This window comes from Pinus tabuliformis, chromosome 5_2 (genome assembly GCF_031772625.1).
Source record: "Pinus tabuliformis cultivar Carrire ecotype Pingquan chromosome 5_2, CPIR1, whole genome shotgun sequence".
In the NCBI taxonomy this organism is placed as follows: domain Eukaryota; kingdom Viridiplantae; phylum Streptophyta; class Pinopsida; order Pinales; family Pinaceae; genus Pinus; species Pinus tabuliformis.
The window spans coordinates 613,274,880-613,290,713 of NC_142306.1; the positions used below are offsets into that span (position 1 = coordinate 613,274,880).

The window sequence follows — 15,834 nt, forward strand, 5'->3', positions numbered from 1 at the left end:
GAATTTCTTTACATTAATCTATCACCACTATAGCTCCTTGTACCTTAGGGTAATCCTTCAATTCTCTTAAGTCAATCTGGGTTGCTAAGCCTGGGAGTTGTTGCCATGCTTCCTCCCAAAAGAGGGCAAGTGTACCATTTCAAATCTCCCATAAGGCATGGTCTTGAATCAAGTTCTTATTTTGATGGATATATCCTGTCTTGAAGTTTTTCTACTTGTGAACCCTATTGACAATATTTCCTGCCCTAAATTTCTTTCCAAATTTCCTAACTCCCTTGTAGCCAACACCACCATAGCTTCTCTCCTAAAGCCCTATTTAGAGTCCCTGGATCTTGCACTCCTAGACCACCCACCAGTTTGGGCAAGCATAATGTGTCCCATGTTACCAATGCCCCCTTCATAGCATGCTTCATGTTTTGCCACAAGAAATCCCTGAATTTTTAGGTGATAGCTTTTTACATAAGTTTAGGTGCTAAGAGAACCGATAATTGATAAATATGCAACGCTTGCAAAATTGATTTAACCATGAACACCCTTCTTGTTTGTTCAATAAATGAAAAGCCCAATTCTCCAATCCATCAAAGATCTTTTGAAAAATGTTTTGCAAAATATTTTTTGTTATTTTTAAATGAATTTTGAATATAAATATAAATTTATCAATTCAAATATATCATTTTAGTAATTGTTTTAATTCAAATTTTAATTATTATAATTTTTTTTTTAAATAACCTATATTTTATAAGGATTAGTTTTATTCGGCTCAAGTTTAAATTTACATTTGAAATATTAATTGAGATTTTTTTAAATCAAAGATATTCAACAATACTGTAATTCTTGAATTCACGAAAAGGTGCTAAAATTTTACCAAATTTGTCATTGGATTCTAACAAAATTTGAATTTTGGTTAATCATATTTTTTTAGTTTTTAATTTAATTAATAAAAATAAAATTATGTTTTGTTTTTTCTATCAAAATTTAATAATGTAGATTATTTTGAAAAATGGATAAATTAGTTTTTTTAGTTGTAAATGGAAAATATTGATGATGATGACCGGGTGGTTAATGTTCACTAATACCAAATTTTGGTGAATCTAAAGAAACCAATTATTTAGTTTGATTTAAGATTTTATTCTTATACTAAAAAAAGCTCGGAGATAAGCCTCCCTAGCTCACTATAATTTTGACATCGTAAAAAGCTAGGAAGGTCAGTGTTGCAACAAAGATTATGACACTAAGATCTAATGTGGTTGTACCTAGGGCACTCTAAGAGGAAGTGATTTTTATCCTCGATGTTCATATTCTCGCAGAGATGGCATATCCTTTCCATTCATGGTGTTTTAGGAATTGTCCAACGACCCGTTTCACTATGGAGTTCATGAGAATTCGTTCTAATCTTGGCTATATTAATTTTCTTCTTTGAGCTAGTTAAAATAGAGAGATACTTTTGATCTTCTAGGGTGGGGTTGATGACCTCCTTATAATATCTTAATTTTCTTTTAGCTGCTAAATCTTTCTCACATCGCATTTTTCTTTGAATTTAGAAGTAACAATATTTTTAATGTTATTAATGATATATTCTTGTTGTCTCTTTAATTTCATTCAATGAAATTTCAAATATTAACTATTTTACATTGTTTTTTTAATATCAATGAATGAAACTTTAAATATCAGCCATTTTATATCTCTAAATTTTATAAAATGAATTTTTTTGGAAATCCATTTTATAGTTTATCAAGCTTCAAAATTTTGATTATCCTACAAATTTTTGAGAATGGTAAATCCATTTTCATCTTAAAAAAAATCACTTATAAAATCAAAATTGCTCAATTGTAAATTAAATTTAAAATAATTAAACCCCACATAAAAAATACCCACCCGAACTAACTTGACGAATGCTTAAAAATGTAAAGTAAATACAAATACAATTTATTAGGTTCAAATGCCAAAATTGTCAAATCCACACCGATAATTCCCCGATTAAAAAAAAAATATTTAAAAAAAATTGAATCACTGTAGCATTGGTAGCTGCACTAATAATACAATTTATGTTCAATTTTAATTATTTCATTCGAATACGGTCTGTTTAATTACCTAAGAACTCAAGAAACTTGAAAGAAGCTAGATCCATCAAAGGTTTGAAAACAATCCAGTACAGCATATCAAGCTCCGCATTATTAGCACATGTCACGGTTTGTGAACACCATCGTTAACCAAGATTCGTTGGTCCCATGTGATCCCCATAAACATATCACACTAATTGGACGCCATAGTCATACAACAATCATAGGCTTTATTATTTTTTCCGGAAGATAAAAGTGGTTGAAATAAATTTAAATAAATTATAAAGATAGTATTTGAATTATGTTTAAAATGATGAAAATAAATTTAGCATCATTAAAAACATCTAAAATCTAAAAATTAAATTTAAAATTTAACAATTATAAAACTGTTATCAGGCCTGAGTTTGATAGGTTTTGCCACCTTCGGAAAAAAATAAATAAATAAAACTGTTATCAGGCCAAATAGAGCTGTTGTTTTTCTAGCTGTTACCTTATAAGTAATCTGAGTCATTGGATATTCTGCCCAGTCTATTTAAAGTGCATATCCCAGATCTGCTCATTCAACTTGTCCTGACGATAAACCACACTGGTTAGTTCGAAACGCGTCGACAAAAATTTCTCCATGTGATTTTCGCGAAAAAATTCTTCAAAAATTATAAAACCTTTACAGAAAACAATCTCGTTACACTATAGTTTCCCTTGTTTTTTTTTTCCTAACCTGGGTCCCACACAATTCCATCATTATGCGACTTCAAAGGAGATTGTCAGAATCTTTTTTTTTCCCTAACCTGGGTCCCACACAATTCCATCATTATGCGACTTCAAAGGAGATTGTCTTCTGACAGCGTCTGGCCGAAATAGAGATAGGCGCCCATGGCAAGTAGGTGAAATGAGAAGGGAAGATCATGTATTAAAATGAAGCATACACGCGTTCTTTTCTCTGAGGAATTTAGAGCAAGCGAAAGAATTTGGTGATGCTAATCCCATGGTTCAGCCTCGTTCTAATAACCTTCACCTTCTTCTTCAGGCCACTACTTATTGCTGCACAGGCAGTGGCCGAGAAGGATCTTCGACATACCAGTTTCGTCTTCGATGGATTCAATGGAAGCCGTTTGGTCTTGGAGAAGGGGGCTTCGGTCATCGGTTCGAAATCCGTGCTTGCCCTCACAAATCATTCGGATTTCATACTCGGCTGGGCGCTGTATCAGTTTCCCGTGCAGATGAAAAGCAATGGGACAGTTTCTTCCTTTAGTACTACCTTTGTTTTCTCCATGGTGCCTCCTCCCTCTGACATAGGCGGACACGGAATAGCCTTCTTCATGACGCCCCAAACATCTACCATGGGGGCTCTGCCGGGCCAACATCTGGGATTGCTGAACCTCACCAGCAACGGGCAGACATACAATCATTTGTTCGCAGTGGAGTTCGATACGAACATGAACCCGCAATTCAATGACCCCAATGGGAATCATGTGGGCATTGATATCAACAACCTCGATTCAGTCGAGACCAAGACTGCCGGCTATTGGAATGGAAACGACTTCCAGGTATTGAGCCTCAAGAGCGGACGGAACATACAGGCTTGGATCGATTACGATCACCTTCAAAGCCTCCTCAATGTTACCATCGCAGTTGCCGGTTTGCCAAGACCGCAGAGGCCACTGATATCTCGGAAAATCAATCTGTACAGCATTCTGCAAGAGAAGATGTTCGTTGGATTTTCCGCTGCCACGGGGAACTTTGCAGAAGACCATTACGTTCTGGCATGGAGCTTTAGCACCCAAGGCACGGCGCCGTCTCTCGATGTCTCGCGTCTTCCTTCGTTTGCCCACATGTATTCCAAACGGCCGGGCCGAGGATTCATAGCCAGCGTTACCGTAGCCGCTGTTGTTCTCTTCTCGCTGACGGTTGTGGCCGTGCTTCTCAGAAGAGCGAAGAAAACGGAAACGATGGAAGAATGGGAGCAGGAGTACTGGCCACATAGATTCAGTCACAAGGAGCTGAACATTGCCACGAACGGGTTTTCGGAAGAAAATGTTCTGGGGCGCGGGGGTTTCGGCAAAGTTTACAAGGGCGTTCTCCCCAGCAATGGCCAAGAAATCGCAGTGAAATGCATAACGAAGCCATTCAGGGAGGGAATGAAGGGTTTCGTTGCAGAGATCTCAAGCATGGGACGCCTACAGCACCGGAACCTGGTTCAGCTCCGTGGCTGGTGCCGGAGGTACAAGCAGCTGTTCATTGTTTACGACTACATGCCCAACGGCAGCCTGGATAAACGCATATTCGGGAATCCGGCAACGGTCCTGCCGTGGCGTCAGCGATACGAGATCCTCAAGGGCGTGGCCGCGGGGCTGCTGTATCTGCACGAGCAGTGGGAGAAGAGGGTTCTCCATAGAGACATCAAGTCCAGCAACGTGCTGTTAGACTCGGAGCTCAACGGGCGGCTGGGAGACTTCGGCCTCGCTCGGCTATATGATCACAGCGAGAATCCGCGGACGACTTGTGTGGTGGGAACGCTGGGGTACATAGCGCCAGAGCTCGTACACACGGGGAAGGCCACGCCGAGCTCTGACGTTTTCAGCTTCGGGGTTCTGTTATTGGAAGTGGCATGTGGGAGGAGGCCCGTGGATCTGTCGAAGGACGCCGAGCAAACGATTTTGGTGGATTGGGCGTGGGATCTGTACAAGGGGGGGAATCTGGTGGAGGCATCGGATCCAAAGCTGGGGAAGGCATATGATGTGAGCGAGATGGAGAAGGTACTGAAATTGGGGCTGTTGTGCTCTCATCCAGAGCCGGAGTGCAGGCTCGGTATGCGCCATGTTTGCCAGATACTGGAAAGCGACGCTCCTCTACCTGACCTCTGCATGGCTTCGTATAAAGTAAGTATTATGGGCCGTTATCCCAGAAGAGGGCTATTTAGGTATAGAGGTGAACAGTCCGGGGAGGAAACATCGAGCAGAAGCCGGTCAGATGGAATGCTTAATTCGACTTCCGATAACACTCCATTCTTGGAGCACGGACAAATGGACAAGTTTCAAGGGGAAGCTTTAACAGGTGTGACAGAATCGAAGGCAATATTGGAAATTTGTCAGCCCCTAGTATCGCAGACCTTAGACAGTTAGGTTGGGATTTAGCACAGTTAGGATTATACATGCATTCAGAGATTCACAGTGACCCCTCCGCGTTAAGTCGATGATGGTCGAATCTCTGGTTTGTTCTTGTCCCACAGTTCCGAATAATTGTACAGCAAATCGGAAAGATGGTTAATTCAAAATTAGAGTTTCAATAAAATGGTTCGTTCAGATAAAGAAAAAGAAATTTAATATATTTAATTTCTTCTTATATATGTAATCTTCTCTTCTTTTTATATGGTATGATTATGATAATATTTATTATTATAATAATATTACAATTATTTATTAGCAATCAAATTTTCTCACCTCTATCAAATTATTTTTATATATTTTTATATTATGTTTTAATTCTTAGGGAGGAATTTTTTTTTTTTTTTTTTTTTTATGATTATTTGGATTCACACAATCTTTCAGTATAACCGAATATCAAAATGTTATATATTTACTTAGAAATTATAACTGGAAGTCTCATAAGACTTATGCTTAACAGACAGGATTCGTTAAGAACGATTGAACGTACATTTCATTCACTCTAAGATGTGAAATGCACTCTTATTTTTGTTTTTGTAGGTGTACAGTTGTATTTTGGGACCCTCCCTAAATTCACAACTGCGAAAAGAAATATTGCTGGAAAGGAAAACTCAATTTTTTTATTAAATAGTTTGAAAGTCTTTGTGTTAACGTCTAACTGAAATTCTTATGGGTTTACACTGCATATTACATTGTTATGCATTTTTATTTGTAACACATATTCCTTTTGATAAATGTGATCATATCTTTTTTAAATTGAAAAGATTATTTGAGTGTTTGTACAATTGGTAAAAGTAATCCGTTTATATATTCTCATAGTAACCCGTCAATGTTCATGTCTTTTTATTGCTGTGATGTAAATTAATGTTTTTTTTTTGATAAATGTGATAATATATTTTTTAAATTGAAAAGGTTATTTGAATGTTTGTACAATTGGTAAAAGTAAGGCGTTTATATTTTCATAGTAACCCGTGAATGTTCATGTCTTTTTATGGCTGTGATGTAAATTAATGTTCTTTTTTTTAGTGTTTTAGGGGACGCGTCTCTGAGGGTGGGGTGCACGCACTCCAAGTTTCCCACGCATCTGGGTGGGAAGATGTCCGGGGAAACGTTTCTCATATCTTTTTTTGGAGAGATATAGGGAGATGTGGGGGACATGTTTCCCAGGTGTGGGGACACGTCTCCCCAAAAGGGGTGACGCACCCTCTCAAAAGGGGGATGGCCAGGGGTGCCACTTTTGAGGGGAGCGCCCAATAGTACCTTTTTGAGTGTTGGGGACTTTTGTATGGGAAAGCCTAATATTCAAGCCTGTGGCCCTATTATTCTATGTAATTCATGGTAATGTTAAATTCTTAAAAGTAACATTCTCTTTTATCTTTCATTTTCATCCTTTTACTTAAATTTTTAACATTACCATGAAATGGCTCGGGATGTTTGAGAGTGGTTCGGGATGTTTGAGAGTGGTTCCGACCTCATTGGATTTCATTCTATGTAATTCATGGTAATGTTAAATTCTTAAAAGTAACATTCTCTTTTATCTTTCATTTTCATCCTTTTACTTAAATTTTTAACATTACCATGAAATGGCTCGGGATGTTTGAGAGTGGTTCGGGATGTTTGAGAGTGGTTCCGACCTCATTGGATTTCATATGGAGAAAGTAGAATTTTAGATTTCACTCAAAATCCATACTTAACAGTTTTTTAGGATTTCAGAGGGGATTGCAACTTTTCCATTCGATTTTGTTATGCGCGAGGCTATAGAACTAATTTTTAATCAAGAGCACCAAGCCCTCTATGTACCTTGACGTTATTGGCATTGATTGTCAAACTCCTCTATCATGACCTTACTAAAAATGTGCCCATCACTCAAACAAAATCTTGACTTGACATGCTACGTTTTTTTAGTCTTATTTTAATTCTTAGAGGGTGATATTGATTACAAAGATCCCAATAGAGGTAATGATTTTGATAATATGTAGGTATTTGTTGTAGCATGATTTTTTTTAGATGCTAGAGGCCATCTAGAACCTATTTGTTGATGTATTTTCCGTTCAAAGATGGATTGCACTCAGTGCCATTTTGGTTATGTGCACCCTTACATGCTATATAAATGAGAACTTTTGTTTATTTTTGTATAAATGGTTTGGATTCATATGGATGCACATGAATATATATGTTTTTCTTTAAAATTCGAATATTCTAGGTGTTTTTGGTTGACTAGTTTTTGTTCAAAGGGTTTTTCGGTTCGATTATTGATTTGGTTTCGATAACATTGGTATCTACTATAGTCTATTTTGCTTAGTACTAATTAAATTTTAGAATGATAAATGATGAATTTAAATTATAAATCAATTTACATTCTAGAATGATGACTCATAAATTTAATTTTTATATCAATGTAGATTATAGAATGATGAACATGGATTAATGTATTTCGATATTTAATTCATTTTTGTATGGATCATTATATTTATGCTTTCATTATTGAATATGAATATGAATGATATATATATATATATATATATATATATAGATATATATATATATATATATATTATAAAAAAATTATATACCTCGACGTCTCCTCGTCCCCCCTAAATTTCCCTAAAATTTGAGGGTACTCCCATGCGTCCCCCTTATGTGTCTCCCCACACCCGCGTCCCCCCGCACCCGCATCCCCTGTCCCGGAGTCTTGGCGGAAGATTGTTTTTTTCAATGATATGATATAAAGATTTTGAGTAGACATGGAAGGTATCCATGTATTTAAATGCTATAATGTAAATTAATAGTACACATTAAGGCTTATGTTGGGTTATTTAAATGATGTAATTAGTTTTTAGGTTGAGATTTATGAAAAGTGAAAAATCTATGGTTATGTAAGAGGAAAATGATCAAACTATCCCTATGTTTACCAAGAGATTTCGTGAGCTATACCATAAAGTCCTTAAGTTATACTATAGTTGAGTTGTTATTCTTTATGGTTTTAATCCAGTCTCTTCTCTCATTGAAAATATGTTTTTCGGTACTTTGATAGTTATGGACAGTAGAGAAGAAATTCCTATACTCAACAAACACCTCAATTACTAAACTTATTGAACAATGTTGTTTCATCTCAAGACCACTATTGGAGTAGAGCATACTTCAACCAAGTACCTCACCTTACGGGTCACCTATTACCATAATACCTAGGAAGGATGGGGCTTACAGTATGTGTAAATGTACTATAGAGGTTTCATTAAAATCATTTTCAAGAATTGGTACTCTTTATCATGTACTTGGGTCCATCTCCTTTGAATATTGGGGTTTAACAATGAAAATACATTGATGGCATGGAATCAACCATTATTAAGAACATAATCAAGTCATTAATGTCTCGATTTACTCTCTCTAGCACCAAAACATTAATAAAATACATAAACTAAAAAAACATTGTGCAAAAGAACCAATACTTATCTCAAAGTAATAGACAAACATCCACATGAGAATTGAACCATATATATGTTGAGAGAACCTAAGTATTGGGTGCAAACCCACTTTTAAATACCAATTGCATTTGAATACTATGATATCACATTATAGGCTCACATGATCAACCATCACATTATGGAACCCATGACCAAACACTAGTATTATATAGCTCAATCAACATGAAACAATCATTATTATCTCAAATGTCTCTAGCTCTCATTCCACTGTTTAGATACCTCCATCTCAAACACTCTCTAGCTAAGGTTTTTATGGACCCTTCTACTCTTATGGCCCCTCAAAAATCCTTTCCTACTCTTGGCAAGGAAGTTCTTGGATATTGTAGAACTAGAGGACTATTCAACAATTTACAACTATTTGGATTATCTCAACTAAAATGATTCATTGGTAGGTCTAGCAAGGTGTCACTCCCTAATTATACATCTTAGATAGATTATAGGTTCCTATGTCAATGTTCTTTAACATGTCAACACAATCATATCTATATCACAACCATGTCTAATGTATCACATGTCATGGTTGCATAATCTTAGCACAACCCTCATAAGTTATCATGCCCTTCATGTAATTCTTCAACATAATTTCTCAACATAATCTTCACTTGGCTTTCTAACCTTCTCTCCTTCTCCTTATCCAATATTGAAGCAATCTACTCTTTTTATATGAAAATGGTGAGTCAAGGATAAAAATGGGAGACTATTAAAGCTAAGAAAAAATCCAATAGTTAAAGGAATCATGTTCCGATGGTTAAAAGGTATCCTCCACACATAAAGATAAGTGGAGTAATATTGTACATGTTCTACTAACCCAAGAATCGATAGAGACAATCTCATGGATTCCTTTCACATAGGGAGAAGTGGAGAACATATGGAGTATTAGACATAAGTGGTTGATAAATGAGAACTATGCCATACTAGTTGATTACATGAAAAGGAAATTACTTACTACGGAAGGATGATAACATATCTTGTACTTCCTTTAATTTAGAGAATTATATCTATCATACAAATTATATAAAACAACCAAACCCTAACCAATTATGACAACATTTATTGACATAATTAATCCATTGTATTTCAGGGGTCAAGATAAAGTATGCCATACTACGTGCCCACCTCACATCTTGTAATAACATCTTCTTCACGACACCCTTTTCTTTTTATAATGATATATTTCGTCATTCTTTGTTTATGAATTATTTGGTTTTCCTTTGATATAAATGGTACAACAATTCGTTTATGTGTCTTAGTGTTACCAGGAAATCTAGTGTCCACTCGGAGCTGCTAGTCCCACTAAGACTGGTAGCGATCTTAGAAAGAAACAAACTAAAACTACTTTCATTTTCCTTTATGAGAAGTAGATAAGAGTGGAATGAAGGACACCAACCTCAGTCTTGCACTTGGTTCCTTGCTCGGTTCCTCTCCCTTCTGACAGATCCTTGCCGCTTCTCCTTCGTCTACCTAGCTTCAAAGAGCACCTGTGGAATCAAAGCAGCATAGTACTATCGAAGAACAGAGATCTACAATCATAAACAATATAGGACCAGAGGTATATTGACCACACAAATGCATATATCATCTAACATACAAGAATGTGGAGGAAAACTTGAATAGCTTTATTAATATCAAGAATAGCAAAGAGGATTACAACCAATTGTTCTGACCCAGCGTCATTCTCCAACATGAAATCCCTTCTTTCACCTCATGAAAATCTTAGATCACCAAACACTATGATATTCCAACAAGAAACCAACAACATTTCCTTACAAGATACAAAATTCCAGCCTCTGGATCTCTGGGATGAGGGATCCATATATAGATGATTGCAGGGGGTGAGTTAGCTTCTGGGATTTTGATTAGTGTCCTCTCTCTGATAGTTCTTGATTCCACTTGGAGATTGATGATCTCTTACTCATCCCTGGGCGAATTCAGAGAGGCAAGTGTCACAAGAGAAGTTTCTGGAAGATTCCATGATCATCCACCTCGCAAACTGTCTCTACCATTTGTCCACTCTCGCCCATCGCACCCCATAGAAGGGTGTTTTAGTATGCATCGCACCTCCCTTGTGCATTAGGTGGGATGCATCGCACTTTGACCATGGAGCAGGTGAGATGGTCCAGTTTTGACCAGTTCTGAGCCATTTTTTCATGGAGAACTTCTGGGAGATGATGTAATCAGTTGACCTTGTTCTTTTAGGGTATGGAACAACACTTTTAGGGACTTAGGAGCCCTTGGTTTATGGACATGTTTGATTGGGGTTGCATTGCCCAAAAATGTCTATAACAGTTGCCCCCTAAAGCATGAGGTCGTTAATCTTTTGATGTCGGGTGAAATGCTTTAGCATGAGGATCTGAAGTTTTTTCGAGCTAGAAGGCGACCTGTAATAAGATACAATACAATACATTATCTTCATAATATTTTCCATGATCTATCTGAGGCAGGCATTCCCATGGTCAACTTTATAAATTCATTTTCATGTACATAAGACAGACAACCATCTGTGCGAGAGACTGATGATTCTCATAGAGTCATCATCCTTTGATTCGGATGATCATCTATGCAGCAATAATGCACATTTGATGTCTTTATTTTCCCGAATATATCGCAGCCCAGATGGATGAAACTAGATCCGGCGTCTTCAAACTCGTTCAATCTTCACTCGGAGTACAAGTCGATCCATGTGAAAGATGTTTTGGAGTCGAACATGGAAATACATTGCCTGATTACCAACCAATGATGTAAGTTGTTAACATGCGCGAGAGGAATCACCAATAATGATGATGACCCTCAAGGTACTACAGTACAAGTCGCGTGGTGTGAATAAGGGACTTGGCGTCGAACACCACGAAAAATCTTTCGGTCGAAGGCCATTGATGTAAACCTGTCGTCGGAAGTGAGAAACTTGCCATTGAGGCATGCAAGCTTCAAAGTACTGAAAGGGTTGTTCCTAAGTCGAATTCTTGGATAATGAGCTGATGTTGACAAGAAGCGACCCACCGTACAAGGGCCTTAATGAATCCCACATCTACGACACGGAACTGAGTAAATGATTTTGGAGGTGAAAATGATCTGATGATATAGGGTTCAGGGTGGCGGTCATGAAAGAATGGAGCGTGAATGTATTGCAGAGGATGAGACATACAGGTGAATTCTCTTAGCAACTTCTCTTGAACATACCGGCGATGCTGACATGGATTGGTAGTTTTAAACCCAAATATGGATGGTGTGATGGACCAATGGTGATATGACCATTGAATGGAACAACCCAACCCGACTCGGATGCCTAGTGAAAGTGTCATGTTCAAGAGCGACTTGCTACCAATAAATTTTCTTCAAGTTTTCTTCCCAATTTTTCCCCAGTCATTGCTGACTAGTACCTCTTTATTTTTGCCAAGCTTGAGGAGGATAACATATGCTTGTTCTATAATTTTCCCTTCGGGCAAACCCGTCGCTATATTTTAACGAGCCTAGTGACAGTGAAACTCGTCCTTGTCTATATGGACAAGTTTGTCGCTATTCGGTTTTAACGAGTTTAACGACAAAGATAACTCAGTCCTTTTCAATTTTAGAGAGTCCGAAAGGGGCGTAAAGGAAACTCCAATAATCCTTTTTCATCATATAATCCCTTAAGTAAGAAAAAGTATAAAATAATACAAAAGGGATGAATTTTCGGTAATTTTAACGAGCCGAACAAAACAAGCGCTCGATCTTTTTGTGTAATAATCCCTCAGGTCCAAAAAGATTAAAATCTAGAGGAGGGATAACACTTCCAGTCGCTTTAACGAGCTGGAGAGGCCAATCGCTCGACAATATTTTCGTGGTTTATGAGTCAGGTGAAAAGAGCTTAAAGGAGACTCATTTTTTAGGAACGAGTGATAATTTCGGGTAGTAGCTGATTGTAGGTAAGGTTTGGAATTTTCCAATCACGGCAGTGTCACAAGGATGGCTAACAGGATCACTCTTCGCAGCTGTTCCTCAAAAGGGGTAAACAATCAAATAAAGGTGAATGATCGGCTAAAACAGAGTGGAGGTGATGATGAGAACATGACCAGGGCTCAAAAGCTGATGATAATGCATTCACAATGGTTATTTACCAGAAATTGGTTCATTTTTTAATGACCTTAAACTCTGGGGGAACATTTGCTCATTGCTTATGTTTAATTTTTAACGAGCTTGAACTCCACATAAAAACTGCTCGTGTCAGTCGTATAATAAGGATATCTCATCTAAGATGCCATTTTTTATGGAGCTTGCACCTTTCAAATCTTTGCCCCGGATCCTTTCTTTATGTAAGTTAGGAATGACCAATCCTACGAGTTTAAAGGGTTGAGAAACTACAAACTATGAAAATAAATGGTCGCTCTTCGCTTGCATGCAAAAATGTTTGCATGCCCCCAGGTATAGCGAAAAGTTTCTAGGCTACCATATGAAAGCTCTCCATCCGCGTTGCAGACAAAATGCTTCCTTGGTGATGTCTACCGAAATAGACAAAGGTGAGTGGCGCGATCGCCTCCACTCACATAACTTTGATGAGGGAATCTTATTCCAGTCTAATCCCATTTTCCTAAATGGATGGGTGTGTCAGACTAGTCATATATCCTCCGTGGAAACATACCCTATACCCAAGGTTTTCCTGCCGAAATAGACCAGGGTGCATGCCCCCTGGGTTTTAGTCATGTCCTCCCAAACCACTCGCGCTCTTCAGGTGGATGGACTGGAGATTGATGAGACATTCCTTGCATGAAAGACCATTTAGGGATGGTATTTGACTATTAGCTATGTGTGAGTCAGGAAACGACAGCTGGTCTACGAGCTTGACCACTTTGTCTTCATGCGGAAAACACATTACTCTAAAGAGTGAGCAGACAATGGCTCCCTTGCTATAAATATAGTCGCGTCCAAGGAGTAGATTATAATCTAGAGGTCCTCGGACTACCATTACGTTCATGTAAACGGTTTTCCTTCTCAACGTTATGGGCACATTGGGAAGGATCCCTAACAGTCGACTGGTTCCTTTGTCGAAGTTTGTCAGATTTCTCATCTCAGGCAGAAGCGATGGCGAACCAAGCGCTTCCCAAGAAATTGAGGAAAGGATACTCACAGAAGCCCCTTCATCTATGATGGTACCGACCATGATCATTTTGTAAGCTTGTACAATGATTCGGAATGGTACATTGGCTAATACCCGGGGTCTTCCTAGTAGATTCCAATCGAAAGAAACAACTAGGTTGCCTGGAGGTGGGACCGAATAGATGGCCGCATATGACTCTGACAAACTTCCTTCCTGCAGTAAAGGAATGGGTAGACTGCCCCCATGTTCATCGGAGTTTGTGTTTACGAAACTAATTTGGACGTGTGTCGTTCTCATTCTCTTCGATGATTGTGTCATCTGAAGATGGACCTTTCAAAGACAAGACCGGGTCGACTGCCACCTCAACATTTTGAATTTCGTCTGGTATGGGTTCAGTGGGTTTATCTTCAATGGCAGATGCTTCTACTGACCACAATGGCGTGTCAGTTGGATTTTCAACTAGTGACAGACTCCGCAAGAGTTTCTTATATCCAGGAGGAAGCTGTAACGGTGAAGTGGGACGGTCATCCAAAACTCTTTTAGCTTCGTCTAGGAAGGGGCAATGGTGGACGGTGTGACTACCTTCACACAGTTTACAAGGAAATTTACATTTCCTTTTTTGCCCAAATGCTTTGCTTTCACTAGTTGATGGTGTACTTTCAACATGGTCTTCAGAGGTTGATGACACTAGGTTGTGCAAACGAGGAGACCAGTCCCTTAAGATCTAAGGGATGCAGGGAAAATCTCGGTGGTAGTGGTCTCCTTTGCAAATGACACATGGAGATTTAGGCTTAGATGGTGCAGTGTGTGGATTTTCACTAGACGACGCCTAGTTACCCCTTTTCGCCTTTAGCTCCTTCTTCTTCTTCTTTTTCTTCTCCTTCCCCTTATTCTCCTTCTTAGTTACTTGATTTTTGGCCTTACCGGATTTATCAAGAGAAGAGGAAGGAGGAGAGGGAGAATCGGATGAAGTAGAAGGTGGGGGGGTAACTTTACTATCATCCAGTTGCTGACTTGATTGTTCAGGAATCACGGTGTTCTGAACGACAGAGGTCGAGAAGAGCCATATTGGCAAGCCAATCGTCAATCCTGGAAGTGACAATGTGGCCATATGAGGTGCACCAACATCTCCCCAAGAGGAGAAAGGACTAGGATTTCCTCCAAGGGGAACTCCTTCGTTGGTGGACTCCATTTTCCTCAACCTAAGACCAATGCGGGAATGGTGACATTATTCCGATTAAAATAAATTTTAGACACTTTGACACAACTTGTTTTTTCAATTTTTAAGAGTGGAGAAAAAAAAAAGATGACTATAGTCGCCTTCAATTTTTAACGAGCCTAAAGTGACAAGTGCTTAGATGGACCTTTCCCTTTAAGGAGTCTGAAAAGGAACGAAAGAGACTACTCTAGAAATCTAGACAGAGGAATTACCAAACTGTTAAACACACATGGGAAACATAGAATAGGAAAGATAAATCATGTGAGTTTATTCTTTTATTAACATCAGATATACATTTATAGTACATTGTGTGACTCTTGGGTTTCAGATCCCAAGGTCTCTTGGACTGCTTTTGTCCATTCGACTTCCACACTAACCCATTTAGGATTAGGTGTCCAACATTCCCCCCCTTAATCCGAAGGGTTATGTATGAGTCCAAGAAGAGAGCTGTAATACAAAATGTGCAAAAAATGCATGGCAGCACTAGGCTGAATGTGCTCTATGAAATGTTGGTATAAAGGGCGGTGGTTTAAGGATGACCACCAACACTGGAACGCTTAGTGCAGTTCCCGGAACTCTTCCAAAACTGGCAAGAAACTGAAGTTTTATGCTAGAGGAAGTGATCCTATTGTTTTAAAGAGGGAAACCTTCAACCATAAAAGGGAGGTCTCACCCCGCATAAAAGGTAAAACTTCAACCTGAAAAGGGAAGTCTCAACCTGTGATGGTTTAAGGATGACCAACAACTCTGGAATGCTTAATGCAATTCCTGGAACTCTTCCAAAACTGGCAAGAAGCTGGAGTCTTCTGCTAGAGGAAGTGTTCTCAATTTTGTT

At 38.4% G+C, this 15,834-nt stretch overlaps 1 pseudogene; it reads left to right on the top strand.

The window, feature by feature from the left end:
* Window positions 1–2,709: 2,709 nt before the first annotated feature.
* LOC149160518 (L-type lectin-domain containing receptor kinase SIT2 pseudogene) lies at window positions 2,710–5,404 on the top strand (annotated as a pseudogene).
* Window positions 5,405–15,834: the final 10,430 nt, after the last annotated feature.